Here is a 21,001-nt window from a genome sequence, read left to right as displayed (position 1 = left end):
TGCTGACGTCATCTACGACCGATGACCGATCGGATCAAGCATTATATTCGCGGCTTATCAGAAGGGAAGTATCAAAGGGCCCCGCGCTGGCCAAGATTTGGCAGACCTCGCGATCGAATGAGGGTAGCTCATCGAGGGATTTGGGCTTCGTTAGCTTGACCTTCTCCACCAATACAAGGGGAAGCCGTCGAGAGCAGTTTGGTCATAATCAGAGCAGCATACCCTGAAGAACTTGCCCCTCCATCCCTTGAAGGATTGCTGGAACAAGGTTAGGAGGACCCTCCCAGCGATGCTTCTAAAACTGACCTAGAGGCTTTTTCCCTGTTTCTTCACTTCGAGGAAGTGGAGAAAGACGTCGACAGAGGGGGCCTGCCCGAGATATCCGCATAATATGTTGAATGCCATGATGAAAGCCCAGCTGTTGGGGTGAAGCTGGGCGGGGGCAACATTGATCTCGGTTAAGAGCTCCCGTTCGAATGCGGAGAAGGGCAGGCACATCCCAATACGTTTGAAGACCACCTGGTAGAAAAAGAAGAAGGGGACCCCATTGTTGGCCCTCTCGTCTCCACATACAGGCTCGCCTGGGACACAGGGGAGCACGAAAATATCTTTGTCGTGCCTCCTAGCGAAGGCACGATGTTGATAAACGCCTGATCCTTCAATATGATCTTTCCATTATTTCATGGAGGTTAGGGAGGAGTGCTCTTCGAGCAGCTCGTCGGAGGCCTAGGTGTAAAGGGTCTTATAGTTGATCCTGGGGTGTGGTGGATTGGCGGTTGTTTTCGTACGCACCATAGGATTGATGAAAAAGCTGAAGAAGGAAGAAAAAAGCAAAGGCTTAGCAAGAAAGGTTTGAAGAAGCAAATGGGAAGAAACCCTTGAAAAACCCTTCCCACGCGAGAAGAGAAGAACAGGGGAAACAACGAAGTGAGTAGAACACAGAAATGCAGAAAATATAAACAGTCCCAGGCAGTTATAAGAGCAATACAGTAAAGGGAAAGAGTCATCGAAGAAGAAAAACCATACCTTTTGAGTATCTAGGTGGTTGAAGATTGAAAGTGCGAAAGAGAGAGCAAAGGTTGCAGAGAAAGTTCGGGAAGATGAATAGTAGAGAGAAATGAAAACTGATGGAACAGTGCCTTAAGCGCGCGTTTTTGAAAGGTTATAACGTTAACTTGAGAAGCGCTAGCGGCACTCGTCCCCAGCCGTAGGATCGTGCCACGTGTTAAGAGACTGAAGCATAACTTAAAGTGTCACATCCTCAGCGCAGAGAATGTCACGTCAGCTGTTCAGAGAATGTCACGTCATCAGGAATGCCACGTGGATGGTAGGGCAAGGCCTTAGTCTTTTTGCTGAAACAAGTGTCAGCTCAAGACTGGGGGCTTGTGTACCGTCCCGTCCCTGGGCGTTGACCAAAGTCAAAGTCAAAGTCAAAGCCAAAGTCAAACATATGGTGGGACCCATCCAGGGAGCCCAGGGGGGAAAGTCAACAGGTTGACCGCTTAAGGCGTCGCCAGGATGAGGCGTCGTCAGGTTAAGGCGTGGCCAGGTTGAGGCGTTGCCAGGTTAAGGCGTCGCCAGGTTGAGGCGTCGCCAAGTTAAGGCGTCCATGGTGTCGCCCCCCAATACCCACGGGTAGGAAAGACCGTGGAGGGGGCGACACCCCGAGGGGCCCCAGTACCTCAGAAAAGTAGGAGAAAGGTGGCTCCAAGGCCATAGTTTTAGTACCAGTAGGGGGTAACCTGACTCGTGAAGTACCCATGCCACCTTTGGGAGACCCCTGGGACATATACGACCCATGAGAGGGCCACGCCCAGGGGCGAACCATGTGCTTCGTACGAGAGAAAGGTAGATACACTCCCAAGGCGAGTGACTAGAGGCTAGTGCGCACGAGTTGGCACTCAGAAAGTCACCCCTTGCGCCAGATGCACTTCGAGGAAGGAGGACTTACACGATGGAATGTCCCTAAGTTGGGTTACGACGCTGTAAGGCCCTCCACGAAGAATAGCGATCAAGTCAGAAGAACACATGGTAGTAAGCATTGAAACATCAAGGTATATAAGTGATCTTGCCGGTGACTTGTCCTTTGAAAGATCCGCAACGTCTAACTCCGCCTTCCGTAAGTCAGTGAACAAAACCACCAAAGAGTAGTTTACTCTGTGATCTCTGTGAGGACCGTGTTCTCTGCGAATTCTCTCTCTTCTCTCTGTGCGAAAACTAGCCACTTATCCATATGAAAAGCGTACCTTAGAAATGAGCGTAGAACCCCTTTATATACCTTGTCACACCCCCAAGTTACTTCGCGTACGAAGTAACTTAGCGTGTTTCATATGTTGGGTGTCTCGGGCAACCTCAATGTAGGTACCAGGTGCGATTTGGACCAGCGCGCATACCAGGTATTCCCTGTCGCGTGAACGATCACCCCTTCTGCCCACGCACGCCATGGGCTACAGAGCGCCGACCGACTGCCAGCTTCCTCAGACCACTCTTGTGCGCGGTACCGAAGGGCGTATGACTTCTCTAACTCCCGACGCCATGCCACACAAGGCTCGGCTGCAACGCTCTCACCGGGAATCCCCTCTCGTTCCCAGCTTAACTGCGTGTGACACAACGACCGATCAGCCTCGTGGCTCAGCTAGACGAAGATCGCGCATTCCCTCTGATCACCGATCTCTGCTTGATCGCTTTCTTCAAGCTGCATTAGCTTCCCTGGCCCACGTGTCCCACTAAGAACGACCCACGTGGCCATCAGTCGCTGACGTCACCCTAAACTGTGACCGACCGGATCACAAGTCCCCAGTCTCGAGCTGCGTACTCGTTCTCAGCGAAGAGACTAAGTGCTCGTTCTCGGTGGCCACGTGGCAAGTGACGCCACATCACGTGCCACATCACGTGTTGCGCTTTAAGTGACGTTACGCTTTCCTTACTTAATCTTGTGACACGTGTGCGCATCAACGGCTAGCGTGAAACGTCGTTTGCATTTCCTTTATTCAAAACTTACGCGCCTCCACTGTTCCATTATCTTCTCCAACACGTTTCTCTGCAACTCTCGAACCCTCCCACTGCGATTCATCTTCTCCATTCCCAGGGTACCAGGAACCGTTCGCGATCACAAAAAGGTACCCCCTTTCTTCATCTATGGCATATTTGAATAACTTTTACCGATTGCATTGCTCAAAAACTGCGTTGTGCATACATCATGGGTCGTTTTTCCCTTTCCCGCACTGTACCAAGGCTTCTTCTGGTTTTTCTGCGTTTCACTTCTTCTTCCTCTTCGTCGTTTTCATTCCTCTACCTCCTTCGAACCATAGCGCTTTGCTCCCTTCGTCTTCCTCTTGTTTTTACTAATTCCTTACCTTTCCCTTCTCCATTGTAGTTACAGACAATGGCTAGCACCAAAACTACCGCGCGCCTTGCCTCGTCTTCGGGTGCACAGCCTTCCGCCAGTGCACCTTCATCGCTTTCCACGAGCGCCACTCCCTCGGCGGGAACACATGGCAGTAAGCATTGAAACATCAAGGTATATAAGTTTCCTTGAAAGTTTGCTAAGGTACGTTTTTATTCAGTTTACGTTTTGAACGCTTTAAAGCACTTTAAACGCTTTAAATGCTTTGAACGTTTTAAACGCGTCGAACGTTTCTAAATGCTTTAAGTGCGCTTTAAGACACTTTAAATGCGCTTTAAGACGTTTTCAATGCTTTAGACGTTTAAAAGAGGCTTTAGACGTTTGAGGACGGGGATCCATACTCAGTTTTACACACACACTCTAGTTGCTTGCTCGCAGACTCACAATATGCACAGGCAATTAGAGAGAAAGTTAGTTACTCAGTTATTTTACCACCTTCAGAGCATCCATTCACGGTGCTCCCATACGGAGGTGTGCCTTTTGATGTTTCTCGCTTGCTGACTTCATCGTCGGAGTGCAAACGGCCGCGAGGGCGCCCTTTGTTATCTCTGTTTCAGGTACTCACAGCGGCTAAAGGTGGGAATTTGGAACAAAGGCGAAGGAGTCCCTGATACGCAAGTCTTAGCTACGCACGAAGCACAATCTGGTCAACCGACGGGAACACTCTGTGACAAAAGGGGCTCTACCTGTTGATCACACTCTGACGATCAAGTCAGTGAGAGCATTTAAACTATAAATATTTTGTTTCAGTCTAGATTTCTCAGAAAATATTTACCTTTACTGAGGGTTTTAAACCCCTTTTATACACATTCTTACAACAATTTTCATCAACTAGAATATTACTTCAACAAGAATATAATTCCAACCGTAAGAATATAATCTCAACAACAAGAATATTTCATAAATGTGTACCTTTATTTTATGGTTACTAGTAGAACATTATCTCTAGCTGTTAATTTCTATTGAATTTTAGAATGACATTTGTACTTAACTAATTTTATTATTCCTCTATTATTTTAATTATCTTTTCAATACGGGCACCCAGCTATCTGGGTCGACCTCTTGACACATCATTGAGCTTACCATTTGATGGAAGAAGGCCAAGCACCAACCTAAAAGAGAGCCAAACATCAAGACATATTGGGCCAACTACAAGGGCCATGGCTAAGAGGCTTGATGAGGATTGGAACACTGCCACTGATGGCAGAGAAACTTACCTCTACATGTTCCAAGAGGTCCAAAATCAAGCGTAGCATAGTCTTTAAATTCTTGTCAAAGTAGTATAGGAATTTTCTTTTGTAAAATTGTTTAATTTGTAATTAGGATGAATTTTGGCTCCTAAAAACCAACCCAAGTTAGATTAGGGTTTCTAGAAACTCCTAATCTAACTAAGGTCGGTCACTTTAGGCCTAGTAAGCATCACATGAGACACACCATGTCACGCTTATCATGTGTGCTTGCATTAGGTGCCAATTCCATTTCATTTAGTTTGAATTTCCTTCACATTTGGCTATTTATTTCCGGTCCTCCTTAGGCTATAAAAGGAGAAGCCTACCTCATGTTTTTCTAAGATTAATTGAATAGTGAAATGCTGCCAAAATTGTGTCATTCTCACTCCTTGCCTAAACTCTCTTAGGAATAGGCTTTTAATCTTCAAATGTTCACCTACAAAGGGAGTTGGTCGAACCACTCCTACTCTTCCTACTTCTCATGCACCTCCAAGGCTATCACAACTCTTAGGAGAGCCTTGTTCCACCATCAATCCATGGAGCTTTCGCATTCATCAACAAAAACCGCAAGAAAGAAGACACAAATTCATCACCATTTGTCTTGGGTCGAGTTAAGTGTCTTCCCAAATTGACCTGCCCAACCGAAATAACACATTTAAGTGCTCGAATCGGATCTCCAACACGTTCAACCAGTACATACTAAACATCAATTATAAGTTTATTTGTTTTATTGTTCACAAAACATTTTTTTATTATACTTTAATTTCGTTTAGATTTATATGTTAAAAAAATTGATCATGATTTCAGTTATGAAATGAAAGCAATAATTTGACATTATAATTTTTTCAGATGAGTATAATAAATTATTTAACTTGATGATGTAGAATTTGATGTAATTAATAATGTGAAAAAATGTACTCAATGATATCAATTATTTCATGACACATAATCTATTGTATCTAAAGATTATGCATCTTTTTTCTTACTATTAGTACATGTAATTGATTGATGTAATTAGTGGATTCAGTTGTAAATCCAATGGTTATATATGGATTTAAAAATCTTTTAAAGTAATTTATATTTATTTTGAAAATTTAAACAAAAATATTAAAAAAAAACTAAGATAAAAAATATAATAAAAATACGTAACAGAAAGATATAGAGGTTGTACCGATCAGGTAATCGGAAGTGATGACGTGGCAGCAAGCGATAATATAGGCATGTCGAACGGGACACCTGGCTGACAGAAGGGAAGCACATCGGGAAGTTTGTGTAGTCGCCAGTTGTTAGCTTGGCGTTCTCCAATCTCTGGTATGTTTAACCGGCGGTCACCAGGTTTGCGTCATAGTCGCCGTATGTGAGTTCTAGGAGATCAGGTGGTTAGAGACCGCCTAAAGGGGCACATCGCCGAAAGATCAGGAAGGCTTACCTAAGGCTTTCAAGGGGTACAAGTACGAAGGACGAGGCTATCAGATGATCACTCCCTAGCCAGAGGTCGAGGCAAGGGAACAGTTTACCAGAACGTGCATAATGTGCAAGTGAAGCAAATTGTGATAGCGGCAGGCGAGACCACAGAGAAGGTGTGCATGGTGACACCCCGTACTCGCCGCTTAAGGGGTCGCGCTCCAAGGAAGCTGTAGTTACTCCTCGACGGGGTAACTTAGTCGAATAGCTTGAAGAGTAGAAGTGACGCTCAAGTGGAGAGGGATCCAGATGGTGACACGTGTACAATTGGATGTGAGCCACGTGTCCAGAGGTGTAACCGTTAGGAGAGAGAAACGCTCAGGTATATAAGGAACTCTTAACAGATTTTGAGGTACATTTTCTGAGAATACTAGAGTACGTTTTCCAGAACACTTGAGTACGCTAAGAGAACACTTGCATGGTTCCTTGAGTTTAGATTTTCTCTCTTAGTATTTGGTGATTCCATCACTGACTTGAGCGTCGGAGCGTGATCGGCCGCAGCGGCGCCACTCTGTTTCTATGTTTTCTTCAGGTTCTTGTGAGGAATAGAGACGTGAAGATCGAAGGCTAATGTGGTGCGAAGCTGATCGAGAGAAGATACCTTTGACGTGGCAAGACTCTTGCACTCGAGTCAACCGGCAGGATCAGAGGTAAATAATTAAATGATAAAAATGTATATATATATATGTTCCCGCCGGTTGACCAGGGTCGTCTTTGTGCGTGGCTTGTCCTTGCGAGCTAGGGCACCTTCGTTTTGCCCCGTCTGTGAGTACCTGAAAAGAAGTGGACAAAAGGGCGCCCTCGCGGCCGTTTGCACTCCGACGATCAAGTCAGCTAGCGAGAAACATCAAAGTGACACACCTCCGTATCGGAGCACCGTGAACGAATGCTCTGAAGGTGGTCTAATAACTGAATACTGAATGCTTTCTTCCCTAATTTCCTGTGCGCGAGCAAAACAACTAGGGTTTGTGTGTGTAAAACTGAAACTTGTGATCCCCGTCTCAAACGTCTAAATCCCCTTTTAAACGTCTAAAGCATTTAAGGCGTCTTAAAGCGCATTTAAAGCGTATAAAAACGTTCAACGCGTTTAAAACGTTTAAAGCATTTAAAGTGCTTTAAAGCATTCGAAACGGAAACTGAATCAATGCATACTGATCTTGCAAGGGATTCAAACGTCGAAGGATTCGCCTCGTCAAACTCTATCTTCCACCTCCGCAACCGTGACAAGTGCAAGAACGCTCCAAGAACTCCAAGCAAACCTGCGAAACACACCAAACGGCGCCTCTAGCGGTCGGTGGCACTCCGACGCTCAAGTCAGCCTTACAAAACCACCAAAGAACTAAGAACTGACTCTCTGCGAGACTCGTGTGCACTCTGTGATTCTTTCTCTTTTCTCTGTGTGTGTAAATTGGTAACTTGCAAGAATGAATCTTACCCCCCCCTTTGCATGAGTGCGGAATGCCCTTTATATACTCTGGTCGAACCTCTCTCCACATGATTCTCTGATACTCTGTCACGCAAGGCTCGTATGCAACGCTCTCGCTGGAAATCACCCTTTGTTTCCAGCTTAACTGCGTGTAACACGAAAACCCGATGATCATCGCTCACACCAGATGACCGATCGGTGCACCATTGCGCCATGCCTTCTACTTCCAGGTGCCTATCTAGGCGCTGATCGCGCATCCTCTTTGACCACCGCCCCCTGATCACCGATCACCGGGTGACTTACTCAATGACTCATCTACTTCCCTGAACCACGTGTTCCACTAAGAACGGTCCACGTGGCTATCTGTTGCTGATGTCACCGACTGCCGATGACCGACCGGACCACCTACCTTAGCGAATTTTCAGGAAATCATCGATGTTCCAATGATTACTGCCACGTGTTCCTATGACTTGATCGTTATTCTCTGTGGAGAGCCTTACAGCGTCGTAACCCAACTTAGGGATAATCCATCGTGTAAGTCCTCCTTTCTCGAAGTGCATCTGGCGCAAGGGGGTGACTTCTTAGGAGCCAACTCATGTGCCCCAACCTCTAGTCACTCGCCCCGGGGAGCATATCTACCTTTCTCTCGTACCATGCACGTGGTTCTCCCCTGAGCGTGGCCCTCTCATGGGTCGTATCTGTCCCAGGGTTTCCCAGTGGTGGCGTGGGTACTTCACGAGTCAGGTTACCCCCTACTGGTACTAGAACTATGGCTTTGAAGCCACTTTTCTCTTCTCTTTATTACTGTTCTGAGGTACTGAGGCCTCTCGCGGTGTCGCCCCATCAACAGTCTTTCCTACCCATGGGTATCGGGGGGTGACACCGTCGATGCCTTAACTTGGCGACACCTCATCTTGGCGACACCCTAACCTGGCGACGCCTTAAGCGGTCAACCTGTTGACTTTCTTCCCTTGGGCCCCCTTGAGGGGTTCCACCATATGTTGACTTTGACTTTGGTCAACGCTCGGGGACGGGGCGGTACACAAGCCCCCCAGTCTTGAGCTGACACTTGTTTCAGCAAAAAGACTAAGGCCTCGCCCTAGCATCCACGTGGCATTCTTGCTGACATGACATTCCTTTGATTAGTTGACGTGACGCTCTCTGAGCGTTTGACGCGACATTTTCTGTGCTGAAGATGTGGCGTTTTAAGTTGCGCGCTAATCTCTCGACACGTGGCACGATCCTATGGCTGGGGATGAGTGTCGTTAGCACTTCAAGCTAACATTCTAACTTTCTAAAACGCGCGCTCAAGGCATTGTTCCATCACTTTTCGCATTCTCTACACTGTTCATCGTCCCTACGATTTCTACGACTCTTGCGTTCTTCTTCCCTCCGAAAGTTCCTGCCTTTCTATACTCCCAACACAAAGGTACAGTTTTTCTACTCCGATCGCCCTTACACTTTACTGTATTGATCTCATAACTGACTGGGTCTGTTTACATTTCTGCATTTCTTGTGTTCTTCTCCTTTCCTCCACATCTCTTCGTCCTTCCCTCTTTTCTGGATTTCTCGCGTGGGTAGGGTTTTTATAGGGTTTCTCTTCCCCTTTCTGTCTTAACCCCATTTGCTAAACCCTTTTCCTTTATTCCTTCTTCAGTTTTTTCATCAAACTGTGGCGCGTACGAAAACGACGTCCAACCCTCCACCCCCAAAAGTCAACAATAGGGCCCTTTACCCTTGGGCTCCCGACGAGTACTCGAGCCTGGTCTCCACGAAGGCCTGGAGGGATCATGTCGGAGAATCGAACGTCTACGACCATCGCGCCTTCGCGAAAAGGCACGACGAAGACATAACAGTGCTCCCTTGTACCCTAGGGGAGCCTGTATGTGGGGACGAGCAGGCCAACAATGGAGTCCCCTTCTTTTACTTCTACCAGGTGGTCTTCAAACGCATAGAGATGCGCCTGCCCTTATCTAGGTTCGAAAGGGAACTATTGACCGAAATCAACGTCGCCCCAGCCCAGGTACACCCCAACGGCTGGGCCTTTGTCAAAGCGTTCGACATTCTATGCGGGTTCTTCGGGCATGCCCCCTCTGTCGACATCTTCCTTCATTTCTTCGAAGTGAAGAAGTAGGGGAAAAGCCTCTGGATGAGTCTTAGCAACATATCTAGAAGGGTCCTCCTGACATTATTTCAACAGTCTTTCAAAGGGTGGAAGGGCAAATTCTTCAAAGTATGCTGCTCTGACTTCGATCTCTCCGCCCTTGACGACTTCCCCTTATACTGGGTGAAGAAAGTGAAGCTCACGAAGCCCAAATCCCTTGACGAGTTGCCCTCGACCGATCGAAAGGCTTGCCAAATTCTGGCCAGCGTGGGGGCTTTCAACACCTCTACCCTGATAAGCCTCGAGTACAACGCCGAGGCCCTCGCGAAATACATAAGTATAGGAGTCTCCCTTATAACCTTCTATTCATTGCCCTTTCTTGTTCTTACTTAGTGTATGACTTATCTGCTTTCTTTGTATAGTACTTAACTTGTGCCTAACCCCTACTGCATTTATCTTCTTGGTGCAGGTTCAAAGATGGACAAACAATGAAGGTTGAGGCTGGCTCAAATCCTGAAGTCCAAAGGCGAGGCTTCAACTAAAGGGGTTGGGGATTCTATACCTCCAACCTCTGCGACCGCTCCTACTTCTCCCAACTCTCGCCCTCAACATCTTCCCCCAACAATAGCATCTCCTCCAAACCCCCCTTCTCCTAACCATCCTCCAAGCTCACCTGCTCCTATAGCAGTTGTTCCTCTCGCCTTGGCTGGGGCTTCCGCTGAACCAGCCCCCCTTGACAAGGGTAAACGGGTGGTAGTGGTACCTTCTGATGACGAGGAGGACTCTGCTGGAGGGCAAGTCTTTAAAAGGAGAAGACCACTCGAGCTGCTCCTCAAACTACGACCTCCGCCACATCTTCTTCCTCCGAAGCTAAATCTCTTAGGGAACACCCTCCAAGTGTCAACTCACCCCCTCAACCAATGGCCTTGGAGGGTGGGATTGAGCCCGAGGCCACTTCTGTTCCACCACTTGCCCCGAAACTCCCCCTCCCAATGCAAGATTCGCTAAGGGGTTTCCTGGGTAGTATGGCTCCGCGCAGCCAAGCTGAAGGCCCCAGAAGGAAAGCATGTTCTATTACATGGGCGCCTTCATGGCCTGCGCCAGCACCTGGCGGGAGCAAGCGAAGGCTAGGGCGATCGAGGCTTCCACCCTCCAGGCTTTGAAAAAAGAAGTCGCCTCTCAGAAAGAAGAGAAGGAAATCTTGGCCAGCCGCTGGGTGCGCCAAGAAGACGCCTACAAAACTTCTTTGAGGGTGGCACAAAAGACGAAGGAGGAGGCCAACAAACGACTGCACGAGGTGGCGCAGGCTAATGCTGAGCTCCTCGATCAACTGGTGCCTCTTCGCGTGAAAATCGCCGATCTAGAGGAGGCAGCCAAGACCTCCGAGGCGCAGCAGAAGAAACTTGAGAACCAGTGCATTGATCGGGAGAAAACACTGGGGAAAACCGAAGCTGCGCTCAGGAAAAGACCAACGAATGTGCTCAGCTGACCACTGAAAACACCAAACTTCAGGCCAAAGTTCAAGAGCTGATTGCTGCCTTGGTTGCCAAAGACCAAGAAATGGCCACTCAGGCCGAGAACTTCAAAGTTGCTGAGGAAAAGCTGAATGAGGAGGCTGCCACAAGGTTCGCCGACGGGTTCACCGAGGCCCTTGTCCAGGCGGCCTGTGCTAACCCAGGTATCGACATCTTTGGGTGCAGCCCCTTGAATGAAGTGGTCGATGGCAAGATTGTGCCCTTGGAGGCCTCCGAGAACTAGCTTCTCCTTGCATTTTTGTAACCGTTGCAAACATCTTCTTTATAAACTTGTATTTAGCAACATTTGAATTTGTTTGTAATCTTGACGCTTGATTTTGTCTAAATGTTTATTTGCTTTATCTTTAGATACTTGTGTACTTTTAGCTTCTCTTGCTCTTTCATCCGCCTCTGCTTTCTCTATTATATCGACTGTGTTACCCTTGGTACATCTCTTCATCGCTTTTGACTTTAACTCTTTAGGTAACACGTGACCTTTTTTCTTACTCTTCCCTTCTGAGTCGCGATGTATACCCTTCTCCTGATCTTTTCATTTAGAACTTCACTTGGCCTTCGTATCTGGGAGGAATCTCCCTTATGAAGGCGTCGCCTGCCTCGTCATTGCCCAAAGGCAAAGGAGGATTCAACTTCGCGTATTTTTCTTGTCTTTGATAACTCATGTTTGTATCCTTCTTTTTCTTCTTGCTCTTTACTTACTTGTCTTGAGTCCCCAGGCACTTACTGCCAGAGGCATCGCTAGCTCTCTCATCGCTTACGATGAAAAAGGGGTCTCATCTTCTTTTCTGGCCTCTACATCGCTCAAGGACGAGGGACAACTTGATCTCTTATATGGCCTCGACGCCGCTCGAGGGCGAGGAGGCCTATACGACGACGCCGTATCGTCCATGGAGTGTCTCAAACACCAAGGCAACTTAGCCCTTATCTCTTCGCGCTTGGTGCACGCGCCTGAGGAGAGGCCTACTACAGCAGCGCCGTATCGCCCTCAGGATGTCTAAAAACACTAAGGCGACTTGGTTCTCCACTGCTCGAAACTTCTTGTTGTCTGATGCCCACGCTCGAAGGAAGTGCCCCCCGCTACTTCCTCGCGAGGTGTCTAAACATCAGACACCGGGGCTAGCTATTCATACCTGAGGAGGGGGCATCCCGAAGGAATCTCTTAACCCCTGCTCAGCGACTAGGCACCCGGATTTCATCTGACACCGAGGCTAGCTGTTCATACCTGAGGAGGGGGCGTCCCGACGGAATCCCTTAACCCCTGCTCAAGGACTAGGCACCCGGATTTCAACTTATGTCTTAACATCTGACACCGGGGCTAGTTGTTCATACCTGAGGAGGGGGCGTCCCAAAGGAATCCCTTAACCCCTGCTCAGGGACTAGGCACCCGGATTTTAACTTATACTGAGCGTACCTGTCGTCTTGATCTATGGGTATGAGCATGCGCTCCAGCTACTTGCTCTGAATTTGACGTTTGCTTCCTTATCTGGCGATGCCTCGTCTTGGAGACGCCTCATCTTAGCGACGCCTCATCTTGGCGATGCCCACACCTAGCGATGCCTTGATTCTTTGACTTTAGTTTCTTTAATCTTTGATCGTACATTGTGAGAGGGGAAAGCTGAGACATAATTTTCTTCAACCTCTTTCCTTTTTATTTGGGTGACCTCATTAAAAAACCCCCCGAGAGGGAAAAAGAGCGTCCCCTTTACAATTGTGTATTTCATACAGACTTTTAACTAAATAGAGCTCTAAATTGCACGCGCTTCCCTAGGCTTCGCCCTTTGTACTAGAGGGGCGCTCCCATACCCTAAACACCCCCCTCTTCGTCTTTACACTATTCTCATAGCATCTTCGGGCTTCTTCCTGATCAGACTTGATCACAATCACCTTGCCGCTTAGATCTGGCAATTTCATCTTCATATGGCGAGTGGAGGACATTGCCCTTAGCCTATTCAGTGCTGGTCTGCCCAACAAGATGTTGTAGGCTGAATTGGCGTTTACAACCAAGTACCGAATGCTCTCCGTACGTGACGCCGCTCCATCGGTAAACATTGTCCTCTGTTCTAGATAGCCATGTACCTCAACTGGGTTGTCTGCGAATCCATACAGGCATCCGGTGTAGGGTCTCAATAAATCAGGGGACAACTGTAGCTTGTTGTAGGTCAACCAAAACATGACATCAGCGGAACTGCCCTGGTCGACGAGAACCCTATGTACTTTCCTTCCAGCTGTGACGACCGAAATGACCACTGGGTCATTGTCATGTGGAACGACGTCACGTAGGTCAGCTCTTGTGAACACGAGGTCTGACTTCCACAAGTCATCCGAAAATTCCTCAGCAACTGAATTCACTGACCTCACATACCTCTTACGCTGAGAGGCAGTGGGCCCTCCTCCGGAGAACCCACCAGAAATGGTGTGCACCTCCCCATGGATTGGCATTTCATGAGCCTGACCCTCCTCTGGTACCGCCAGGGTTGTGGTCGCAGCAGACCCAACAAGATAATCTTTTAGGAAACCATTCTTCACAAGCTCATCCAATTGATAGCCAGCGCTAAGCAGTTGTTGATATGGTGCCCGAACGCCTCGTGAAACTCGCACCACGACTCTTTGTGGGGTCCCAGCTGTTGAACCAAGTGGTGTTCATTGTTTTGATGAATCCAATCCTTTGAAGGATGACGAAGCCTCTGCTTTGCTTGTTGCTGCTATGCTGGTTTAAGCCTTGTTCTGGAGTAGTTCTTTGTTGTAATCAACCCTCAGATTAAATCTCAAAGCAATTAGCATCTCACTTTTATCAAAGCAAAATGTTTTTCAAACTAAGTTGAAACAACCGATTGTTTTGTCGAAACAACCGATTGTTTACACTTAGGTGTTTTGAGAAAGTTTGAAAACTGTTTTTGAATGGTGTATTTTGTTAAGTAACAAAACAACCGATTGATTCGAGGAAACAATCGATTGTTTGTTTTAAAACCATAACAAAAAAACTGTTTTCTTTGACTGAGCTTTAAATGCTTTAACTGAATACGCTCCAGTCATTAAATGCTTTGACCAATCTGTTTTAACTGCTATTAAGAGTTTGTTAAGATTTGATAACAAACTATATTCTTAGATATATTCTGAAAAACTGTTTTTAAGTTTTAAGAATCTTGAAACATAGTTTTTTTTTTACAAGAAGAGTTTTTCAAAGAGTTCTGAGATTGCTAAAGAGTTGAGAGATTGATCAAAGTGCTGAATAGGATTCTGCTTGTATTGATTTCAGATATTCATCTGTAACAAGTATAATCTTTGTAAACTGTTGAACAATTCGTGTGTGTGTTTTGCTGAGATTGGCTGTGTGTTCTCGAGGTGTTCAAGATCAGCAATCTTAGTGTTGGCCAAGGAGAGTGTGTTTCTTGAGGTGTTCAAGGTCATTCTCTTGGTTGTGGTGTAAGTGATCAAGTGGTGATTGCTTAGTGGATATCCTCAGGGTTTCTGAGAAGACTGGATGTAGCTCTAGTTTGGAGTGAACCAGTATAAACAACTGTGTACAATCTCTCTATCCTTATCTCTTTAAATTCAGTTTGTTTGTTGTTTGCTGGTATAAACAACCGATTGTTTCGAAGAAACAACCGATTGTTTTTTCTAGTATTACAGTTTTGCTTGCTGTTTTGGCTAACTGAATTGCTGAATCAATTGGTTTCTGAAATAAGTTCATTCTAGCTTTGAAAAGTTTGCGAAAACCCCTTTAAACCATTCACCCCCCTCTAGTTTAAAGCCATCTTTTCTAACACCAGCACCTTGTCAGACTTCACCGGTGGCCTCAACCTGTCAGCTATGTTGGGCACAACGATGAGGTCTTTTAGCTCTACCACAAAATTGTGCCTCAGTGGTCTATTTCCTTCCCTCGCTGGCCTGTTTCCCTCTGCTCGACCCCTGGGTTGGGGCCTTCTTGCCTCGTAGGGGCGCTTCCTGTCTTGGTTCTTCCTCCCTGTCGCGGCCTCGTGGAACCTAGCGGGTTGTGCGCGCGTCAGCGCTCTTGGGCGCGCGGGCGCGACCCACGTGCGTTTCTCATACACTTCACCATCAGAGGCGATGTGTTCCACCGTGCGGCGCCTTATTTCAGTGAAGGTTTTGGGGTGGTTGCGAATGATTGATTCGCAGAAAGGCCCAGGGCACACTCCCTTTCTGAATGCGTATACGATCATGGGCTCTTCTATGGTCTCAACCTTCACCACTTGGGCCCCGAAACGGTTTATATACTCCTTCAAGGTCTCGCCTTGGTATTGCTTCACGCCGAATAGGTCAAATGAAACCGGTGGTGGAGCCCTGTTGGCTAGATACTGCTCTCTAAATAACTGTGAAAGCTGTGCAAAAAACGTGATATGACCCTCTGGGAGGCTGACGAACCAGTTCATGGCCATTCCAGTCAAGGTGCTCATGAAGAGCTTGCACCTTACAGCATCAGAGCCGCCAACCAGCATCATCTGCGTGTGGAACGCAGTGAGATGCGCCTCAGGGTCCTCCATCCCTGTGAACGTCACCTTGGGCCCAGTGAATGTGTTGGGGATCATCGTCTCCAGGATCTGCTGCGAGAACGGCGTAGAAAACTCCCTTGGTGGGGTGAAGGGTTTGGCCTCATCTACGTCGCGTTGTCCTGTGGGCTTGCGCCACCCGCGACGTAACTCCTCATTTATGCGATGGAGCTCCTCATTTCTCGCCTGGGACGCCGCGAGATCCTCCTGCATGCGATCTTATTCAGCCTTTGACGCTGCCATTGCTTCTTGCATCCCTGCATCATACCCGTGAGTTGTTGCATGGTCATCTCTTCACTCTCAACACGCGTCGTACCTTGCCTCGTGGATCTCATCATTTGTGGTTTCTGGAACTTCCTCTAGCTGTCGTGCAACTCCAAAGGACTTTGGGACTTGACTTCAATAAACACAAACAAACTGAACCCAGAGCACTTGGTACAATTGCTCAAAGTTCGCGACGAACAGTGGACCTTGGAGAAATCTTGAAGGGAGTAGCTTGAGAACTGGAACTGAGGAACTGCGTGATGGGACTGATGTTTTAAATCGGCCCCACAGTGGGCGCCAAATGTTCCCGCCGGTTGACCAGGGTCGTCTTTGTGCGTGGCTTGTCCTCGCGAGCTAGGGCACCTTCGTTCTGCCCCGTCTGTGAGTACCTAAAAAAAAGTGGACAAAGGGGCGCCCTCGCGGCCGTTTGCACTCCGACGATCAAGTCGGCTAGCGAGAAACATCAAAGTGACACACCTCCGTATCGGAGCACCGTGAACGAATGCTCTGAAGGTGGTCTAATAACTGAATGCTTTCTTCCCTAATTGTCTGTGCGTATAGTGGGTGTGCGAGCAAAACAACTAGGGTTTGTGTGTGTAAAACTGAAACTTGTGATCCCCGTCTCAAACGTCTAAAGCCCCTTTTAAACGTCTAAAGCATTTAAGGCGTCTTAAAGCGCATTTAAAGCGTATAAAAATGTTCAACGCGTTTAAAACGTTTAAAGCATTTAAAGCATTTAAAGTGCTTTAAAGCGTTCGAAACGGAAACTGAATCAATGCGTACCTTAGCGAATTTTCAGGAAATCATCGATGTTCCAATGATTACTGCCACGTGTTCTTTTGACTTGATCACTATTCTCTGTGGAGAGCCTTACAGCGTCGTAACCCAACTTAGGGATAATCCATCGTGTAAGTCCTCCTTTCTCGAAGTGCATCTGGCGCAGGGGGTGACTTCTTAGGTGCCAACTCATGCGCCCCAACCTCTAGTCACTCGCCCCGGGGAGCGTATCTACCTTTCTCTCGTACCATGCACGTGGTTCTCCCCTGGGTGTGGCCCTCTCATGGGTCGTATCTGTCCCAGGGTTTCCCAGTGGTGGCGTGGGTACTTCACGAGTCAGGTTACCCCCTACTAGTACTAGAACTATGGCTTTGAAGCCACTTTTCTCTTCTCTTTATTACTGTTCTGAGGTACTGAGGCCTCTCGTGGTGTCGCCCCCTCCACAGTCTTTCCTACCCATGGGTATCGGGAGGTGACACCGTCGATGCCTTAACTTGGCGACGCCTCATCTTGGCGACGCCTCATCCTGGCGACGCCTACACCTGGCGACGCCTCATCCTAGCGACGCCTTAAGCGGTCAACCTGTTGACTTTCTTCCCTTGGACCCCTTTGAGGGGTCCCACCATATGTTGACTTTAACTTTGAATTTGACTTTGGTCAACGCTCGGGGACGGGACGGTACAATATATATATATATATATATATATATATGATCCTGCCGGTTGACTTAGCGCAAGAGCGTTGCCTCGTCACAATCTTCCTCACCAGCTTGACACCACGTGCCCTCCAAGTCCACTCCACAGATAGCCTCTCTGAGAACCTGAAAAACACACAGTGGCGCCTCTGCGGCCGGTGGCGCTCCGACGCTCAAGTCAGTGACAAGAACACCCAAAAACTAAGAGAGAATATGCTCTGTAGGACCGTACTGTAGGCACACAACCCTAGCAGTATCAGCCGATGAAAGACGTACCTCTGCAGATTCTGTTAAGGTTACCTTTATAGCTAGGTTTCTTCTCTCTCCAGGCCGTTATGCTTTTGGACGCGTGGCTCGCATCCAGCCCTGCACGTGTCGCCATCTGGGCTGGGATAGCAGGTAGCGCCCAGCCCTACACATGTCGTCATCTGAGCTAAGGCAACTTGAGCGTCATTTCTCCATTGCTCCCAACCCTACACGTGTCGTCATCTGGATTGGGGCAACTTGAATGTCATTCTTGTGTAGTAACCAGCCGCTCAGCTAAGTCCTCAACTGAAGGAGCAACCTAGCACATAATGCGCTGTGAAACACCACCCGACAAGGCGAGTATCGGATGCAACAAAGTGCATCATCTCTGTGATATCGCTCATCGCGAATGGCACCCTCCTTACTGCTACGCTATGCATGTTCTAGCTGGGGAAACCTTGCCACCAACAAATGTCCACTCTGGGAATCCTGTCGCTGATGAGCGAGGTGTTCCCCCCAACCCACTCGACCTTCATGCCCCATGATGGTGCCACAATCGTCTTATTGAACTTACACGCTTGAAATTACCCTTCTGAGCCTTCAACAGCTTTAACTAAGTTTGCTGGGAGATCCGGCGATGTGCTCCTTGTGGCAGCGTGTAAACCACCCGATCTCCTAGCATTTCCGAGCGATCTCTGATCATCCGTTCTCCTAGCACTCTCATACGACGACTGCGACGTAACTCTGGTGACCGCCGGTTACGCACACTAGAGATCGGAGAACGTCAATTCAGCGATCGGCGACTATGCCCACTTCTGAACCATTCATCTTTTCTAGCCTACGCGTTCCATTGAGCACGCCCCACCCGAGCACGTGCAAGACACGTCATCACGCCTGATGACCTGGTCGATACAATATATATATATATATATATATATATTAAAATAATTAATATTTTTATTCACTTTTATTTTAAATATTTCTTCATTTTCTTTTATTTAAAATTGAAACGAATTAATTAAATATTAATTTGATATTATTAATTTTGTTTTTGTTTTCTTCTATAATAATATTAAAATATATAAAACTATAAAATTATAATAAAAATTAATTTGATCATATCAATCAAATTTATTTTAAATTTCATATTTTTTCTTCCAATTTCAATTCTCTTTCACTTTTTTGTTTAATTTTTTTTCCTTTTGGTTTAATTTATAGATATTCTTAATCCAAATAACACACCTCCTCCTCTAAAATAAAATAAAATAAATAAAATAAAATAAAAATTGACATACATTTAATTAAAAAATACATCTGATTTACAATTTTATTATTTACTAATTCAAACAAGACATGCATATTTTATTAAAAATATATATTGTTTTATAAAAAAAATTATTTATATATTAAATAATACCCTTATATAATGTTTCATCTCATGACCCTAATGTGCTCACCGGATACACAAAATTAGGGTAAAATGAAACAACTTTGAAGAATTGGACTAAATTGGTGGCTGCCAAGGAAAGTCACTAATTGCTCAAACATAGGGCCATTAGGCTCAGTCTGGTAGGCACTGGCTAGCCAGTTAGGGCATCTGTGTTCCTGTGAAGTTGAAATCCAGGGACCGAATAAAACCACTGATGATTCACAAAATTAGGGTAGAATGAAACAAAACTCTAAAGAATATTGGGTGGACCCATTTGGTGACTGCAAACGAAAGCCACTAATTGGTTAAACAAAGGGTCATAGGATCTGAAGTTGAAATCCAGGGTCCAAATAAAATGAAACAACCCAAAGAGCAAAAAGAAATTGATTAAATGCAGTCCACAGATATAAAAGAAAACAGGAAACAAAGTTGGTGGTAATGAGATTGAATTAATTGATTAATAAATGCAATTTGAAAGTAGATTGTTGCAGATTTTTGATGAATGGGAGCTTTAGTTAAGAAGAATGCATGTAATGTGAGTGGATAGTGAGAAGATTCCAAATTCCAAGAACCAAGAACAAAAGGATTTATTGGTACAGTGACTAAATTTGAAATCACGCCTCCTTCATCTGACACATGCATTCCCTAAGACAAACATAATAAATGTTGAAATTTATTTCGACATCCTATGTAGGTGTGTGACAGCTCTTAAAATGTCACACAAACTCTATAAGAGATATTATTCTACTTACCTTAACTCTCCAAATAATTTTTAGTTCCTAAATGTATATCTTGCTGAAAACTTCTCTATTCAATTTTCCAATCTTCTCCTTTCATGTTTATTATAACATTTGATTTATTAACTTTCATATCCCATTGGTTAATAAGTAATTCATTTTATAGGAATTGAAGATTAAGTTGAAATAATTACATTATTCACTATTCACAATCATCATTCTTCTTATTATTAACTTTAAAGTATTTACAAATATAATAAATAATTTATACATATGATTATTTGTTGTTTAGTTAGATTATTCTGGAAAATAGTATGAATAGTAATATTTTATATAAATTATAACTTTTTAAAACATTATAGCTGAACAGTGTGTGTAACTTATTATGAAACATGTTCACTGACAAGAAAAAAAATTATATATATATGTATATATATATATATACATATACATATATATACATATATATATATATATACATATATATACATATATATGTTTTATATACATATATATATATATATATATGTATATATATATGTATATATATGTATATATATATATATATGTATAAAACACTTGTGGTGTTCCAATCAGCTTAAAACCAAAATATATATACAGAAAATTAATACTTTGTATTTATAATTAAGGATTATAAATATTTAATAATCCCGAACAGAATACAGTTTTTACCATACTTATTTTATTATAATTAATAATAGTTGCTCATGAGCACATTAACCATTGCACAAATGGGCACCTATTTCAGGAAAATGCTATAGTGCATATTTAGTTATCTTGTTGGTTTGTTGGAATGAGCTCAAGTTGGTCTTTAGAGTTATTGCAGAAACTTGGACACCTTCAACGGAAGACATAAGTATAAATAAAAAGAAAATTTTCTTTTAAACACTACTCTACATCCTCTTATGTTAAGAAAGAGTATATAAAAAAGAAAAACACTGTAAAAAAAAAAAACCACGAGATAAAGAAAAAAAATATTATAATTACAAATATTCTTCTAAATAAGTCGGATTAAGAGTAATTAAAAATATCTTGAGAAAGGTCACTATTCTTCTAAAGTTAACCCACGAAAACAAAGAAAAACTTACTGCTAATGTTATTTGAAGTTTAATAATACATAATATTGTTTTTTTGAATTTAAGTAAATTGACTTCATCCCAAATT

The sequence above is a fragment of the Phaseolus vulgaris genome, chromosome 10 (genome assembly GCF_051622355.1).
Source record: "Phaseolus vulgaris cultivar YP4 chromosome 10, ASM5162235v1, whole genome shotgun sequence".
NCBI classification, from domain to species: Eukaryota; Viridiplantae; Streptophyta; class Magnoliopsida; order Fabales; family Fabaceae; genus Phaseolus; species Phaseolus vulgaris.
The sequence above is the reverse complement of the archived record's forward strand: the minus strand, read 5'-3'. Positions refer to the sequence as shown.